Source organism: Orcinus orca, chromosome 8, assembly GCF_937001465.1.
Source record: "Orcinus orca chromosome 8, mOrcOrc1.1, whole genome shotgun sequence".
In the NCBI taxonomy this organism is placed as follows: domain Eukaryota; kingdom Metazoa; phylum Chordata; class Mammalia; order Artiodactyla; family Delphinidae; genus Orcinus; species Orcinus orca.
Genome location: NC_064566.1, coordinates 28,517,620 through 28,530,965, shown reverse-complemented (window position 1 = coordinate 28,530,965; position 13,346 = coordinate 28,517,620). Strand labels below are relative to the sequence as shown.

Below are 13,346 nucleotides of genomic sequence, written 5' to 3'. Positions count from 1 at the left end.
CTCAGATTCAGCAGCAGCTTTGCACAATAACCTCAATAATTTCATACAGCATGTACTTTCCTAAGGCTTTGGAGGAAAATAAATCAATATCAGTGGTTTAGTGAATTAATCTCTATTGTCTCCTCTTCTAATTGGTGGATGTCATAGAAAAATAAAGCGAAATCAAATTAACTTGCTTATTTTTAATTAAATCCATAAATCTACTATTTGAATTGACTAAATATGATAAATAACAGCTTTATATCAACACACACAAACAGATACGTACCCATATTCTTTTCATATAATTGCATATTCTGTTTCCCATAACATTCATAAAAGTTGGGTTTATATACCAAAGAGAGACTAGAAGTAAAATTGTCAATTCTTTTCAGAAAGTTAAAATTATGGCTCTCACATAAACACAAAACAAACATTAAAAATGTATGGACTAAGTGTCCATCAACAGATGAATGGATAAAGAAGATGTGGCACATATATACAATGGAATATTAGCCATAAAAAGAAATGAAATTCACTTTGTTATAAAGCAGAAACTAACACACCATTGTAAAGCAATTATACTCCAATAAAGATGTTAAAAAAAAAACTCAAAAAAAAAGAAACGAAATTGAGTTATTTGTAGTGAGGCAAATGGACCTAGAGTCTGTTCCTACAGAGTGAAATAAATCAGAAAGAGAAAAACAAATACCATATACTAACACATATATACGGAATCTAAAAAAAAATGGATCTGATGAACCTAGGGGCAGGACAGGAATAAAGATGCAGATGTAGAGAATGGACTTGAGAACACGGGGCGGGAGAAGGGTAATCTGGGATGAAGTGAGAGAGTAGCATTGAAATATATATATTACCAAATGTAAAATAGGTAGCTAGTGGGAAGCAGCCACATAGCACAGGGAGATCAGCTCAGTGCTTTGTGACCACCTAGAGGGGTGGGATAGGGAGGGTGGGAGGGAGGTGCAAGAGGAAGGGGATATGGGGATATATGTATACATATGGCCGATTCACTTTGTTATACAGCAGAAACTAACACAACATTGTAAAGCAATTATACTCCAATAAAGATGTTTAAAAAATTTATAGAGATATTACTACACAACTACCAGAAAGAATAAAATAGAGAAAACCTGACAATATTATTTGCTGGTAAGGATTGCTGGTAAGCAGCAGGAATGCATTGCAGTTAGGAGTGTAGATGGTATAGCCACTTTGGAAGATAGCTGGGCAGTTTCTTACAAAGCTAAGCATACTCTTTTTTTTTTTTTTAAATGGGTAATTTTTTTTTTATTGGTACTTACAAACGAACCAGCCAACTGGTAGTATTATGATGTGGACAAATCAAAACATCTTTCTACACATACTAGAGTGGTGAAAAAATTAGGGGTTGTAGTAAAATAGCAAAAATGTGTAGAGGAAATCAGTGAAGCACATTGTAGCTTAACCCTTCACCTTAACAACTGAGGTTCTTAACAGGTAAAGCCTCCCCACCCCAGAAAATATGAATTATCCTTCATCACACATCTTTGTACTTTTGCTCCCTATTCTTGAGGTTAGGTTCTAGATCCTAAAGATATCCAAAAAATAGTATTATAACCTAGTTATCTATAGCCGCCAGTCATCTTTTATCACGTTGTCTGTAGAAGCCAATGCTTCTGAAGCCTCTTTGATTAGTCACCAATCATACACCCCCAAATTGACACAAAAGGCACAATGAAAAGCAGCTTTTCAAGGCAGAGAGATAGGTAATTGTAAAAGAAAAATTCTAGGGAAGTAATACAGTCAAGGCTCAAATTGAGATTGAATAATACAGCCATCGTTACAAATCTTCAGGCTGTATGTTCAGAGAGTAATTTGGGAATAAATCCATGTTTTGCTGTTGGGAATTGAAATACTTAGCAGTTTGCTGCATTGTGTTATAGCTTTCCCCATCAGTTTCCAAGGTGGCCTCCAAAACACTGACAGGAGAATTTTGCTGGAACTGGTTCTGGGGCTGCAGGAATTCCTCAACATAGTTGTTGAATTGACTGTTCCAAGTCTAGTTATTCCAAGCTTGGGGGCACCAGGTCTGACTGTTCCAAGGGTGATTGCTCCAGGATTGACTGTTCCAGCTCTGGTTGCTCCAAGTTGGGTTATTCCAGGTCTGGTTACCCGACATGGGCAGGTTTCTGCAAGAGTTCACCAGGCATCCTTGGTGTAGGAATAGAAGCCTGGGTATTCTGTAGTTGCTGGGCCCTGAGTCACACAATGTTGCTATTCCTTGGCCAGTTGTTTTTCTGCCACCTCTTACGTTTCATTCTCTGGTTCTGGAACCAGATCTTAACCTGTTTGTAGCTAAGGTTCGGGATGTTGGAAAGTTCTTGCATTTGCTGGAGGCTGAGGTATTTCTGCCTCTGAAATCTATCATTGAGTACTCACAGCTGGGTCTGAGAGAACACGGTTCTGGTCTTCTGTTTCTTGACCAGGACCTTCTCTTCCTTCTTCTCTGTACTCTTGTCTGCAGCCGTGGCCAGTAGTTTTACTCTGGGGTTTGTGGAAGAATCAGGACTGTCCAGTCTCCACGTTGTGGGTCTCAGCAGATGACATTTGCAAGGACACATAATTTACTTCAGGCCCATAAATCTCAGGCATTGGTGAAGATATATAATTGGATGCTTCGGGGCCACGCAGGCTTTGGGGACAAGCTGGGTCCACACTCATGCTGTTGAATTGAAGGAGAGGGAGAAAACCAAAGGGCTAGATAGATGGTAGAAAAAGTCCAGGCTTAAGAATCTAGGTAGAAGAGCTTAGAGAAAGGTGAAGATCTCCAGGTATAAAAGTATTAAAAATATGGGATGAAGGGAAGTCACCTGTGTGATAACAGAAGCCTACCAGCCCAATGTAGGAAAATGACCAAAACTAAGCATACCCTTACCATACCATTCCAGTAATTGTGCTTGTTGATATCTACCCAACTAATTTTAAAATGTGCGTCTACGTGAAAGCCTGCATGGAAATGTTTATAGCTGCTTTATTAATAATTGCCAAAAAACGGAGGCACCCAGGATCTTCTTGAATAGGTAAATGAATAAACAAACTGGAGCCCAGTCACCCAATGGAATATTATTCATCAATAAAAAGATATGAGCTATCAAGCCATGTAAGACATCGGTGAATCACAAATGCCTATTGCTAATGGGAGTCAGCCAGCCGCTATATACTGATGCATTTATATGACATTCTGGAAAAAGCAAAAATACAGAGATAATAGACAGATTAGTAGTTGCCAGGAGTTTGAGGTTCGTGTATGTGTGTGTTTGGTGGGTGTGTATGTGTGTGTGGTGGGGAGGTGTTACAGAGTGGAGGCACAAGAGATTTTTTAGTGTCGTGAAACTATTCCATATGATACCGTGACAGTGGGTACATGCTACACATTTGTCAAAATCCATGAAACTTTACAGCACAAAGAGTGAACTTTAATGTATACAACTTAAAAAGTATTATTAGAAGGCTGAGGGATCCCAGAATAGAATGCAGAATCGAATTGGTTTACAAATGTATGAAACAACCTCACTGACAGGAGTGCAGGTAAAAGGTGCTGACCTAACCCTGAAAATAAGTGGAGTCTGAAATCCTAAATGCCAAAGCAACAGTACATACACTCCACACTCTAGTCGAGAAAGTTGTTTCCCCTGGGGATATAGGTTAACAATTCTGAAATCACTACACCTGTATGCTAGAAATGAACGATAAAGGCAATAGATGGTATGGTAGGAACAAGTTTTCCTGGTGTTGGAGTGTAATCTAAGAAAGTTTTCATAGAAGTAATATTTGATTTCATCCTGAAAGAACATACAGAATTGCAGCAACAAGAGAAAGAAGAAAGGACATTTCAGTGAGAGCAAATAGCTTCAGCCTGTTGTCCTCAAACTTTTAGGTCTCAGAAACCCTTTACATTGAGCACCCAAAGGGCTTTTAAAAAAATGCATTATATTGATTGATATTTTACTATTATGAATTAAAACTGCTGTGATTTTGACATATAATTTACAAATTCCTTTTAAAATAAAATAATAAACCTATTCATTATATGTAGACTTGAACTTCCATGCCCCATTAAGGGTGAGTGTGGCAGCAAGACTTGCTTTCGCCAAGCAAATGTAAGCAAAAGAGACAGGTGCCATTAGAATTGGAATATTTTAAAAACTAGTGACAATTTCCTGTACTGTTTCTTTTCCATTACCACTGCCATGAACAACATTTAAAATGGTGGCTGCTTCCACAGCCTGCAAGGAGATTACAACACTTGCCCTAGTCGAGTCATGAGAGACACAAAGCATGTACAATACATAAACCTCTGTTGTTAAAAGCCACTGAAATTTGAGGGGAAGCGGGTTGTTCGTTACCATCACATAATGTAGCCTATCCATTCAAAATAAAATGAATCCTCTGGCTGTTAGAGATACAAACCACTTCTCTGGCAGCTTAAATGGGGATATATGTATATGTATAGCTGATTCACTTTGTTATAAAGCAGAAGGTAACATACCATTGTAAAGCAATTATACTCCAATAAAGATGTTAAAAAAAAACCACTTCATTTAGTCTCTAACACAAAGTCTTTTCTGTAACCATCATTTTCATAGGAGGGAAGGGTTTATCGTTTTCTGATTATCATGGGACAGCACATTTATCCAGCATCTAACATTTCAGGAAGATGCCTTCGCATGTATCTTGTTATATATCTTTTAAGTAGAAATTATTATTTGTATCTTACAGATGTTGGAACTAAAGATTAAGAGTTTTGTAAAATACACAGATTGCACGACCAGTAAATAATGGACTCTCAACTTGAGTCAAGTTCTGACTTTGATGTATATACTCTTCCCATATGCTGTGATTCCTTTGGTTAATCTAAAGACAAAAAATTGACTATTATCCTCTAAGGGAAGTTTCTTATTATCTTTATTTTCTATAAAAGGTTAAGAATCTCATTTAAGCAATTTCCTGGATCTTCTGAAACCAGTTTTTTTTTTTTTTTTTTTGCGGTATGTGGGCCTCTCACTGTTGTGGCCTCTCCCACTGCGGAGCACAGGCTCCGGACGCGCAGGCTCAGCGGCCATGGCTCACGGGCCCAGCCGCTCCGCAGCACGTGGGATCTTCCTGGACCGGGGCACGAATCCGTGTCCCCTTGCATCGGCAGGCGGACTCTCAGACACTGCGCCACCAGGGAAGCCCTGAAACCAGGTTTTAAATAAAGGTGATCTTTTGTTCTATGTTCTGAAAAGGAGTTCCTCTTTAGATTCTTCTGCCCTAGGTAACTGAGTTTATACAAAACAGTAGTTCCAGATAAATTACAAGAGAAACTGGTCTTCTTGCCTTATGGAAAATGCAATGCAGAGGGGGAGAAAAAAAAAAAAGAGATGCAGGGCTATTTTCTTTTGTCACTCAACAAGATAGACTTTTCACCCATTTGGGGAAAAATAAGGAGACAATTATAACCATGTCAATCACTTTCCTAGTCCTTCAACCAGTGTAAAAAGATTGTGGAAGTTTAAATTTAAAAACTAAAAAACAATTAGTTGTAAATTTTACTTTTTGTCACTTCCTGGATGGACACTTGTATTACTCAGATAAACTCTGGTTACATTTTCCTTCTTATACAATCAAGAAAATGGTACCCCTCTAAAACGATTATAGCAAAGTTTGTTTTTTTATAATTTCATAAAATAATTAGCACAGAGTTTGCCATAATGGTGATTACATTTTATTTCCTCCAGATTCCCCATTAAAAAGAACCACAATACTTATTCTGAAAAGCTCCAGTTAAACAAAACCTTTAAACATAAATGTCTCAAAATATATGCTCTGTTTCATTTGGAATGAACAGACAGCAGAAAGTGGCTTCATCCATTTCACTGACCACATGTATCAGAGCAGAGGATTCTGTGAGTAATTTGGCTGTGAGGGTCTTTAGCCACCTTCAAAGGGACCAAAACAGCCAGATTCGTTGTTCAATTTATTTCCTAAATCTAGAGAAAGCCTTAGCTAAAGGAATGTGAGCAATTTATTTATCTTTACCTTCAGTTGCTAGCGCTCTGGGCAATAATCATAGAAAATGTAGACACAGCTGAAAGCTCACAGAAGCTTCCAATGCTGAAGCCACATAGTCCAAGGTAAATTGCTTACTCATTTAGTGAAAATAAGAGGTAAGATGTGGAATGGCTTTACTTTTTAATAAATGGTATTTATATTTTCTAATTACCAAAGGGAATAATTTAACATATGCATTGTGGTAATTTTAGAAGACACAGAAGACTAAGAAAGGATAATGAGAAACCACATAATCCCATAAGAAAAATGAAACCCTAATCTCAGGTACCAAATTGTTGTCAAGTGAAAAGATTTTAATTGATTTTCTCTCGCTATGAAATTAAGATATTGATATTAATATTTAGTTATACTTACAGAATTTATAATGAAATACTAAATCAACAAATATCACATATATTGTTGATTTGTAACAATAAAGTTTTGATTGAATATATCATAGATTAAATTTCCAAGATTTTTAATGGATCATTGTATTTTAGTGTATAGATATATCATGTTATATCTGCTTCTGAAGGATATGTAATTAAAAAAATTTTTCTGTATTCTAGCCATTACCACAAGGAACCTTTTTATTCATACGTACAATTTATTTAGCAAAACTCTAAAACTGGAGAATCCTAGGCAAAAGTTCTAAACTATTTAAGGCTTTCAAACTGTCCTCAGGAAAAAACATAAATATTAAAGTTAAATAATACAAACCATGTGAGAAAGTGTTCATTTTTCCATACTTGTGCCAATACTAAATAACAATCTTATGATCCAGCAATCCCACTACTGGGCATATACCCTGATAAAAACATAATTCAAAAAGAGTCATGTACCACAACGTTCATTGCAGCTCTATTTACAATAGCCAGGACATGGAAGCAACCTAAGTGTCCATCAAGAGATGAATGGATAAAGAAGATGTGGCACATATATACAATGGAATATTATTCAGCCATAAAAAGTAACGAAATTGAGTTATTTGTAGTGAGGTGGATGGACCTAGAGTCTGTCGTACAGAGTGAAGTAAGTCAGAAAGAGAAAAAAAAATACCATATGCTAACACATGTATATAAAATCTAAAAGAAAAAAAAAGGTTCTGATGAACCTAGGGGGTAGGACAGGAATAAAGCTGCAGACATAGAGAATGGACTTGAGGACATGGGGAGGGGTAACTTGGGATGAAGTGAGAGAGTAGCATTGATATATATATACACTACCAAATGTAAAATAGCTAGTGGGAAGCAGCTGCATAGCACAGGGAGATCAGCTCAGTGTTTTGTGACCACCTAGAGGGATGGGAGGGAGGTGCAAGAGGGTGGGAATATGGAGATATATGTATATGTATAGCTTATTCACTTTGTTATACAGCAGAAACTAACACAACATTGAAAAGCAATTATACTCCAATAAAGATGTTACATAAAAAATCTTTTAATATCCCATATTTTGTCAGTCTACACAATAACAACACTAACAAAAGCCAATTCTTATTTTCTTTGAAGGTTAATGACCTTAAAAATAACATCTTCATGTTCTCTATTCTTATATATTGCTTCTTTGAGTTGCCTGTTCAAATTCTTTCTCTATTTGTATTTTTGATCTTTTTTCCCCTCTTACTGACTTTTAAGATACATATGTATACACACACACATATATATCTTTTTATCTTTTACAAATATTGTATCTTTCTAGTTTGCCATATGTATTAATTATGTTTATTTTTCTTCCATTACCATTAGGTAGTTTTAAATTTTTATATAGTTAATCTTTTGATATCTTCTATCATGCTTTAAAAGTTTTCCCAGTACTCAAATTTCAAAACTCACTTTCTTATATTTCCTGGTTATTAAAATGATCACATATCTAAGTAATTAGTGTGATATATGAGATCTAAATTTATATGTTTAATGGTGTATAGCTCTTCTAGCACCATTTATTGACTATTTCTTACTTCCCCTATAATTTTGAAATGTTAACTTTAGCATGAAAATTTTTTCTACCTATACACTAGTCTTGTAACACTCTTGAAGTGAAGTTCACTTCACTCTTGCGTGAAGTAATAAGCCAATACAATTTTTCTCAAGAATAACTAGTTTTGGGCTTCCCTGGTGGTGCAGTGGTTGAGAGTCCGCCTGCCGATGCAGGGGACACGGGTTCGTGCCCCAGTTCTGGAAGATCCCACATGCCGCGGAGCGGCTGGGCCCGTGAACCACGGCCGCTGAGCTTGCGCGTCCAGAGCCTGTGCTCCACAGCGGGAGAGGCCACAACAGTGAGAGGCCCGCGTACTGCAAAAAAAAAAAAAAAAAAAAAAAAAAAGAATAACTAGTTTTCACAGCACCAATGACTGAAAAATCTTTCCTCTTCTGTGTTCTACAATGCTCATTCTCTCTAATATTGAATGGCTATATATGCAGTGGTTTGTTTCTGGACTATTTTATTCTATGATTATATTTATTTCTCCCTGTACCAATGTTACAATATGTTAATTACTATAGCTTTATAATTAGTCTCAATGTTTTGGAGGCTATATCCCTATCTCCTTCACCTTTTGCTTCCTCGGGTATGGCTTGAATCATCTTGACTCTGCTTTTCTACGTAATTTTAGAACAGCTTGGAAGATTTTCATTGGGATTGAAATTTCATAAATCATTACAATAGTGAATACAGTTTTATTATCCAGAAAATGAACTATCTATATCATTATTCCAGCATTCTTTTATGTTTTTAAATTATATGTGTAAGAACTTGCACCTATTTTATTAGATTAATTCTCACTTTCTTCATATTTTTTGCTAATGTAAATTGTGTCTTTTTTACATATGCTAATTTTGTTGCTATTGTACAGATTTTTACTGCAGTTTGTATGCTTATCTAGTGTTTAGCATACTGACGAATGTTTCTTCTAATTATTTATCTGTAGCTTCTCTTGTATTTTCCATGAAATAACCATATCTATCAATCTGAAAATTCTAACAGTTTTTTCTCTTCTAATTCAATCCTTATATTTTTAGTTTAATTTGTTTGTCCTCTGTATAGGTTAGGGCACCTCTCTTGTCATCTTTGGCATCAACAGATGCAATATTATTATTTATAATAATATTAGTAATATTAGTAAGATATATATATGTACATATGTATATATGTGTGTATGTGTGTGTATGTGTGTATATATATATATTTATATTTATATTTATATATTTGGTTTCCATCCCCTCTCCTGGCACAGAGCTCTTAAAGCCCTTGGATTTTCTAATGTAGCTAGAGTTCTAAAGGTGAAAATATTCTTTTATTATTTACAACAAGCCCCTTTCAACCACTCCTGAGTTTATGTTAATAAAGTAACTTTTGAAAAAACCCCTAAGGATGGGGGTTAGATGCCAGAGCAACCAACCTTTCGATTAGTGGGTTGAAACTTTCACCCTCTGCCCTGTCCTATGGGGAGCGGATAGGGACTGGAGGTTGGATTAATCACCAATGGCCAATGATTTAATCAATCATACCACATAATGAAGCCTCCATAAAACCTCCAAAGGATGGGGTTCAGAGAGCTTTCAGGTTGTTGAACATGTGGAGGTGCTGGGAGAGTAGCAGCCCAGAGAGAAAATGTGAGAAGAGCTCTGTGCTCCTTCCCACATACATTGCTCTATGCCTGTCTTCCATTTGGCTGTTTCTGAGTTATATCTTTTCATAATAAACTGGTAATCTAGTAAGTGAACCCTTTCCCTGAGTTTTGGGAGCAGCTCTAGCAAATTAATTGACCCATGGAGGAGGTCGTTGAACCTCCAATTTAGAGCTGGCCAGCCAGAAGCACAGGTAACCTTGGACTTTCATTTAGCATCTGCAGTGAGGAACAGTGTTAATTGCGTGGAGGTGAGCCCTTAACCTGTGGGATCTGATGTTATCTACAGATAGATAGTGTAAGAATTGAGTTAAACTGTAAGAGAGTAGGTGGTGTTTCAGTACTTATTGGTGAGAGGAGACCCCCAGGCATTTGATGATCAGAAATGTCAGAAGTGTTCGGCAAAGTGTTGGAAATGAAGTGTTGTATGTGAGTAATGAAAGAAAACATTTTTTTTCCTTTGCAGAATATTCTTAGTATTCCACTTTTTTCTCTATTGAGTTTTTATCTATACTTCTTTTGATTATTTTAGTGATAATTTTAGGGTTAGCAATATACATCCTTAATTTGTCCATATGTTCGTGTCAATATTTCACCACTTCACTGCTCACAGTTCCCACTTCTCAGTTCTCTCTTCCCATTTCCCTACACTTTCCTTATTACGTTTTATACTTCAAAATCTCTATTTCTGAAATATAACAACTTACGATATTCTTGTCATACTTCTTATACTTTATTAACCCCATGTTACAATTTTCTTTTTACTTTTACAGTTGTTTTATTTTAAGAGAATTATGAAAAGGAACAAACATGTACTTCTGTGTTTATCCACTTAGTTACTATTTCTAGGGCTCTTCATTCCTTTCTGAGTTTTTTAACTGGCATCTTTCCCCTTCAGCTTGAAAACATGCTATAGCATTTCCTGTAGTTCAGTATAACTAAAGGCAAATTTTTTTGGATTTAATTTGTCTGTAAATGTTTTTATTGAACTCTTGTTCCTACAGGATATTTTTGCTGAATAATATATTCTGGGTAGATGGACTTCTTTTTCCTTTTAGCATTTTAAAGATATTTTCTTCTGCATTGTTTTTTCTAATGAGAAGATAGATGTCATTCATATTGTTATTTCCTTATATACAATATGTCTTTTCTCTTCCAACTGATTTTAAGATTTAAGATTTATTTAGCTTACAGAAATTTGACTATGGGACTTCCCTGGTGGCACAGTGGTTAAGAATCTGCCTGCCAATGCAGGGGACACAGGTTCCAGCCCTGGTCTGGGAAGATCCCACATACCACGTAGCAACTAAGTCCGTGTGCCACAACTAATGAGCCTGCACTCTAGAGCCCGCAAGCCACAACAACTGAGCCCGTGTGCCACAACTACTGAAGCCTGTGTGCCTAGAGCCCGTGCTCTGCAACAAGAGAAGCCACCACAATGAGAAGCCTGCACACCGCAATGAAGAGTAGCCCCCACTAGCCGCAACTGGAGAAAGCCCGTGTGCAGCAATGAAGACCCAATGTGGCCAAAAATAAAATAAATTAAAAAAATAAATTTATTTTAAAAATAAATAAATAAAGTTCTTTAAAGAAATTTGATTATGATTTACTTTGCTGTGCTTTTTTTAGTACTTACCTTGCTTGGGATTTGCTAAATTTCTTAATCTCTAGATCAATGCTTTAAATCACATTTGATAACTTTTGGACCTAAATTCTTCTTAAATATTTTTTTTGCCCAATTGTCACTTTTGTCTCTTTCCAAACTCAAATTACATGTATCATGGGACCATTTGATATTATTTCCTGGGTCCTTTGTACTCTTTTCATTTATCTTTATAGAATGATTTTGCTTATAGTGTTTTTAAGTTCTAGAATGTCCATGCCATTATTTTTCATCATTTCCATTTTCTGCTGGTATACCTATGTGGTTATGTATTAAGATTATATTTTCCTTCAATTTTTAAAAGAGTTTTCTTCAGTTTTTGACATATTTTAAATTGCTGTTTTAAAAGTCTTTGTCTACTATACCCAATTCTATGCCATCAATGAAGTAAGTTTCTATTGATTGTTTTTTAAAAAAACTATCAGTCATATTTTCCTGTTTCTTTACATATCTGGCATTATTGATTACATATGGGGCATTGTGAATTTTATGTAGGTACCAGAAATTCTACTGTCTTTCCCTGAAGAGTATTAATTTGTGTTCTGGTGGGCAGTTTAGTCACTGAATGTTCACCTTGAACTTGCATAGGCAGGTTTTGTTTTACAGTTTGGTAGAGCTGATCTGTGGAAAGCCCATGATATTTACCAAGCTTCTCCAACTTGTTAGGATTTACCCTCCAAACTCTGTGTTCAAATGTGAATCATGTCAGAGCTTAATTTTAGTCTTTGTCTTTACTCTAGGGCATGATCCTTATTCCTAAGGCATCCTTTTCTTATCTCTCAAATGTAATGGGATGTTAAAGATATTAATGAGGATTTAAGGTCTCTCTGCTTTGGCTGGACCCCAGTGTACCCAGCACTGCTCAGCCTTCAGTATCTTTATTCCTATTTCAGTCCTATAGCAGCCATTCCCACTAGAGTTGTAGTCTCTTCCTCCCTGTGTGTATTCCAGCCCTCAGCCAAGTACTTGAAAGGGACTTTCCTTTTTAGTACTATACCTCGCTGAACCCATTTTAGCTCTACCCTGAACTCTAAACTCTGTCTTTTCCTGAGGCTCTGCTTGAATTGCTGTACCAGAGTCATGATGCTGCACTGTAGTTATAAAATTTTCCTCAGTCCAGGGCAACCCTGAGGTTTACCTTGAGAATTTCCCTTCTCTTAGTGATTACAGTCTTCTGTTGCCAGCTATCCACTACCTGAGAACAGTTGCCTTATATAATTTGCACGGTTTTATGGTTGATTATGGCAGGAAGGCTAGTCCAGTACCACTGACGGCATCATAACCAGAAGCAGACATCTCTGCACCTAAAAGAATGTAATGTATTTCCTCCAGCCACTTATGTAAATCTTAATAAAGATGTAATCGTGGTATATATAAAATTTTGAATCCTTCTATTCTTACCAAACACTAGAAGCATTATCCAACATTGCTTAAGATAATGATTAACCATCTGAAACACTTAATAAAAACAAATAGTTGGATTTGCAATAATTTTCTATAATTATAATAATTCAGAACTGTAAAAATCTTCTACTTTATAACTAATCTTATGTCTTAATTATTGTTCTTTCAGAGACTTGTGTGATTTAATCCTTGCTGTCAGTCACCCTGAAGCATAATACATACAGTTCTCATGAAAAGTAACTCAGTTACAAATCAAGGCTTATAATCTGGAGTGGCAAATGTGACATCACTAGTAATGGCAAATATGACACTCGTCAGTAATAGTAGGTAATTGAAAGTAGAGAAATACGTGGCAGATAAGTGTTCATTTCCCTCTACTCTTGTCCTTCATTTTAATGTATTTGTAGCCTCCTCCACCCTTTTTTAAATGTACTCTCTCCATTAAGAATTTTGGGGGCTTTGTTGAATTAATAACAGACTTCAGTATGACCTTTTCATTGATAGAGCTTACGATTTTAGGCTCATCTTTTCATTTCAGGTATTGACATTAGTAGCAGAATTCAGACATGGAATCAG

The 13,346-nt window shown here is 36.1% G+C and overlaps 1 pseudogene; it reads right to left on the bottom strand.

The window, feature by feature from the left end:
• Positions 1-1,701: 1,701 nt before the first annotated feature.
• LOC101283875 (homeobox protein NANOG-like) lies at positions 1,702-2,703 on the bottom strand (annotated as a pseudogene).
• Between the last annotated feature and the right edge of the window lie 10,643 nt (positions 2,704-13,346).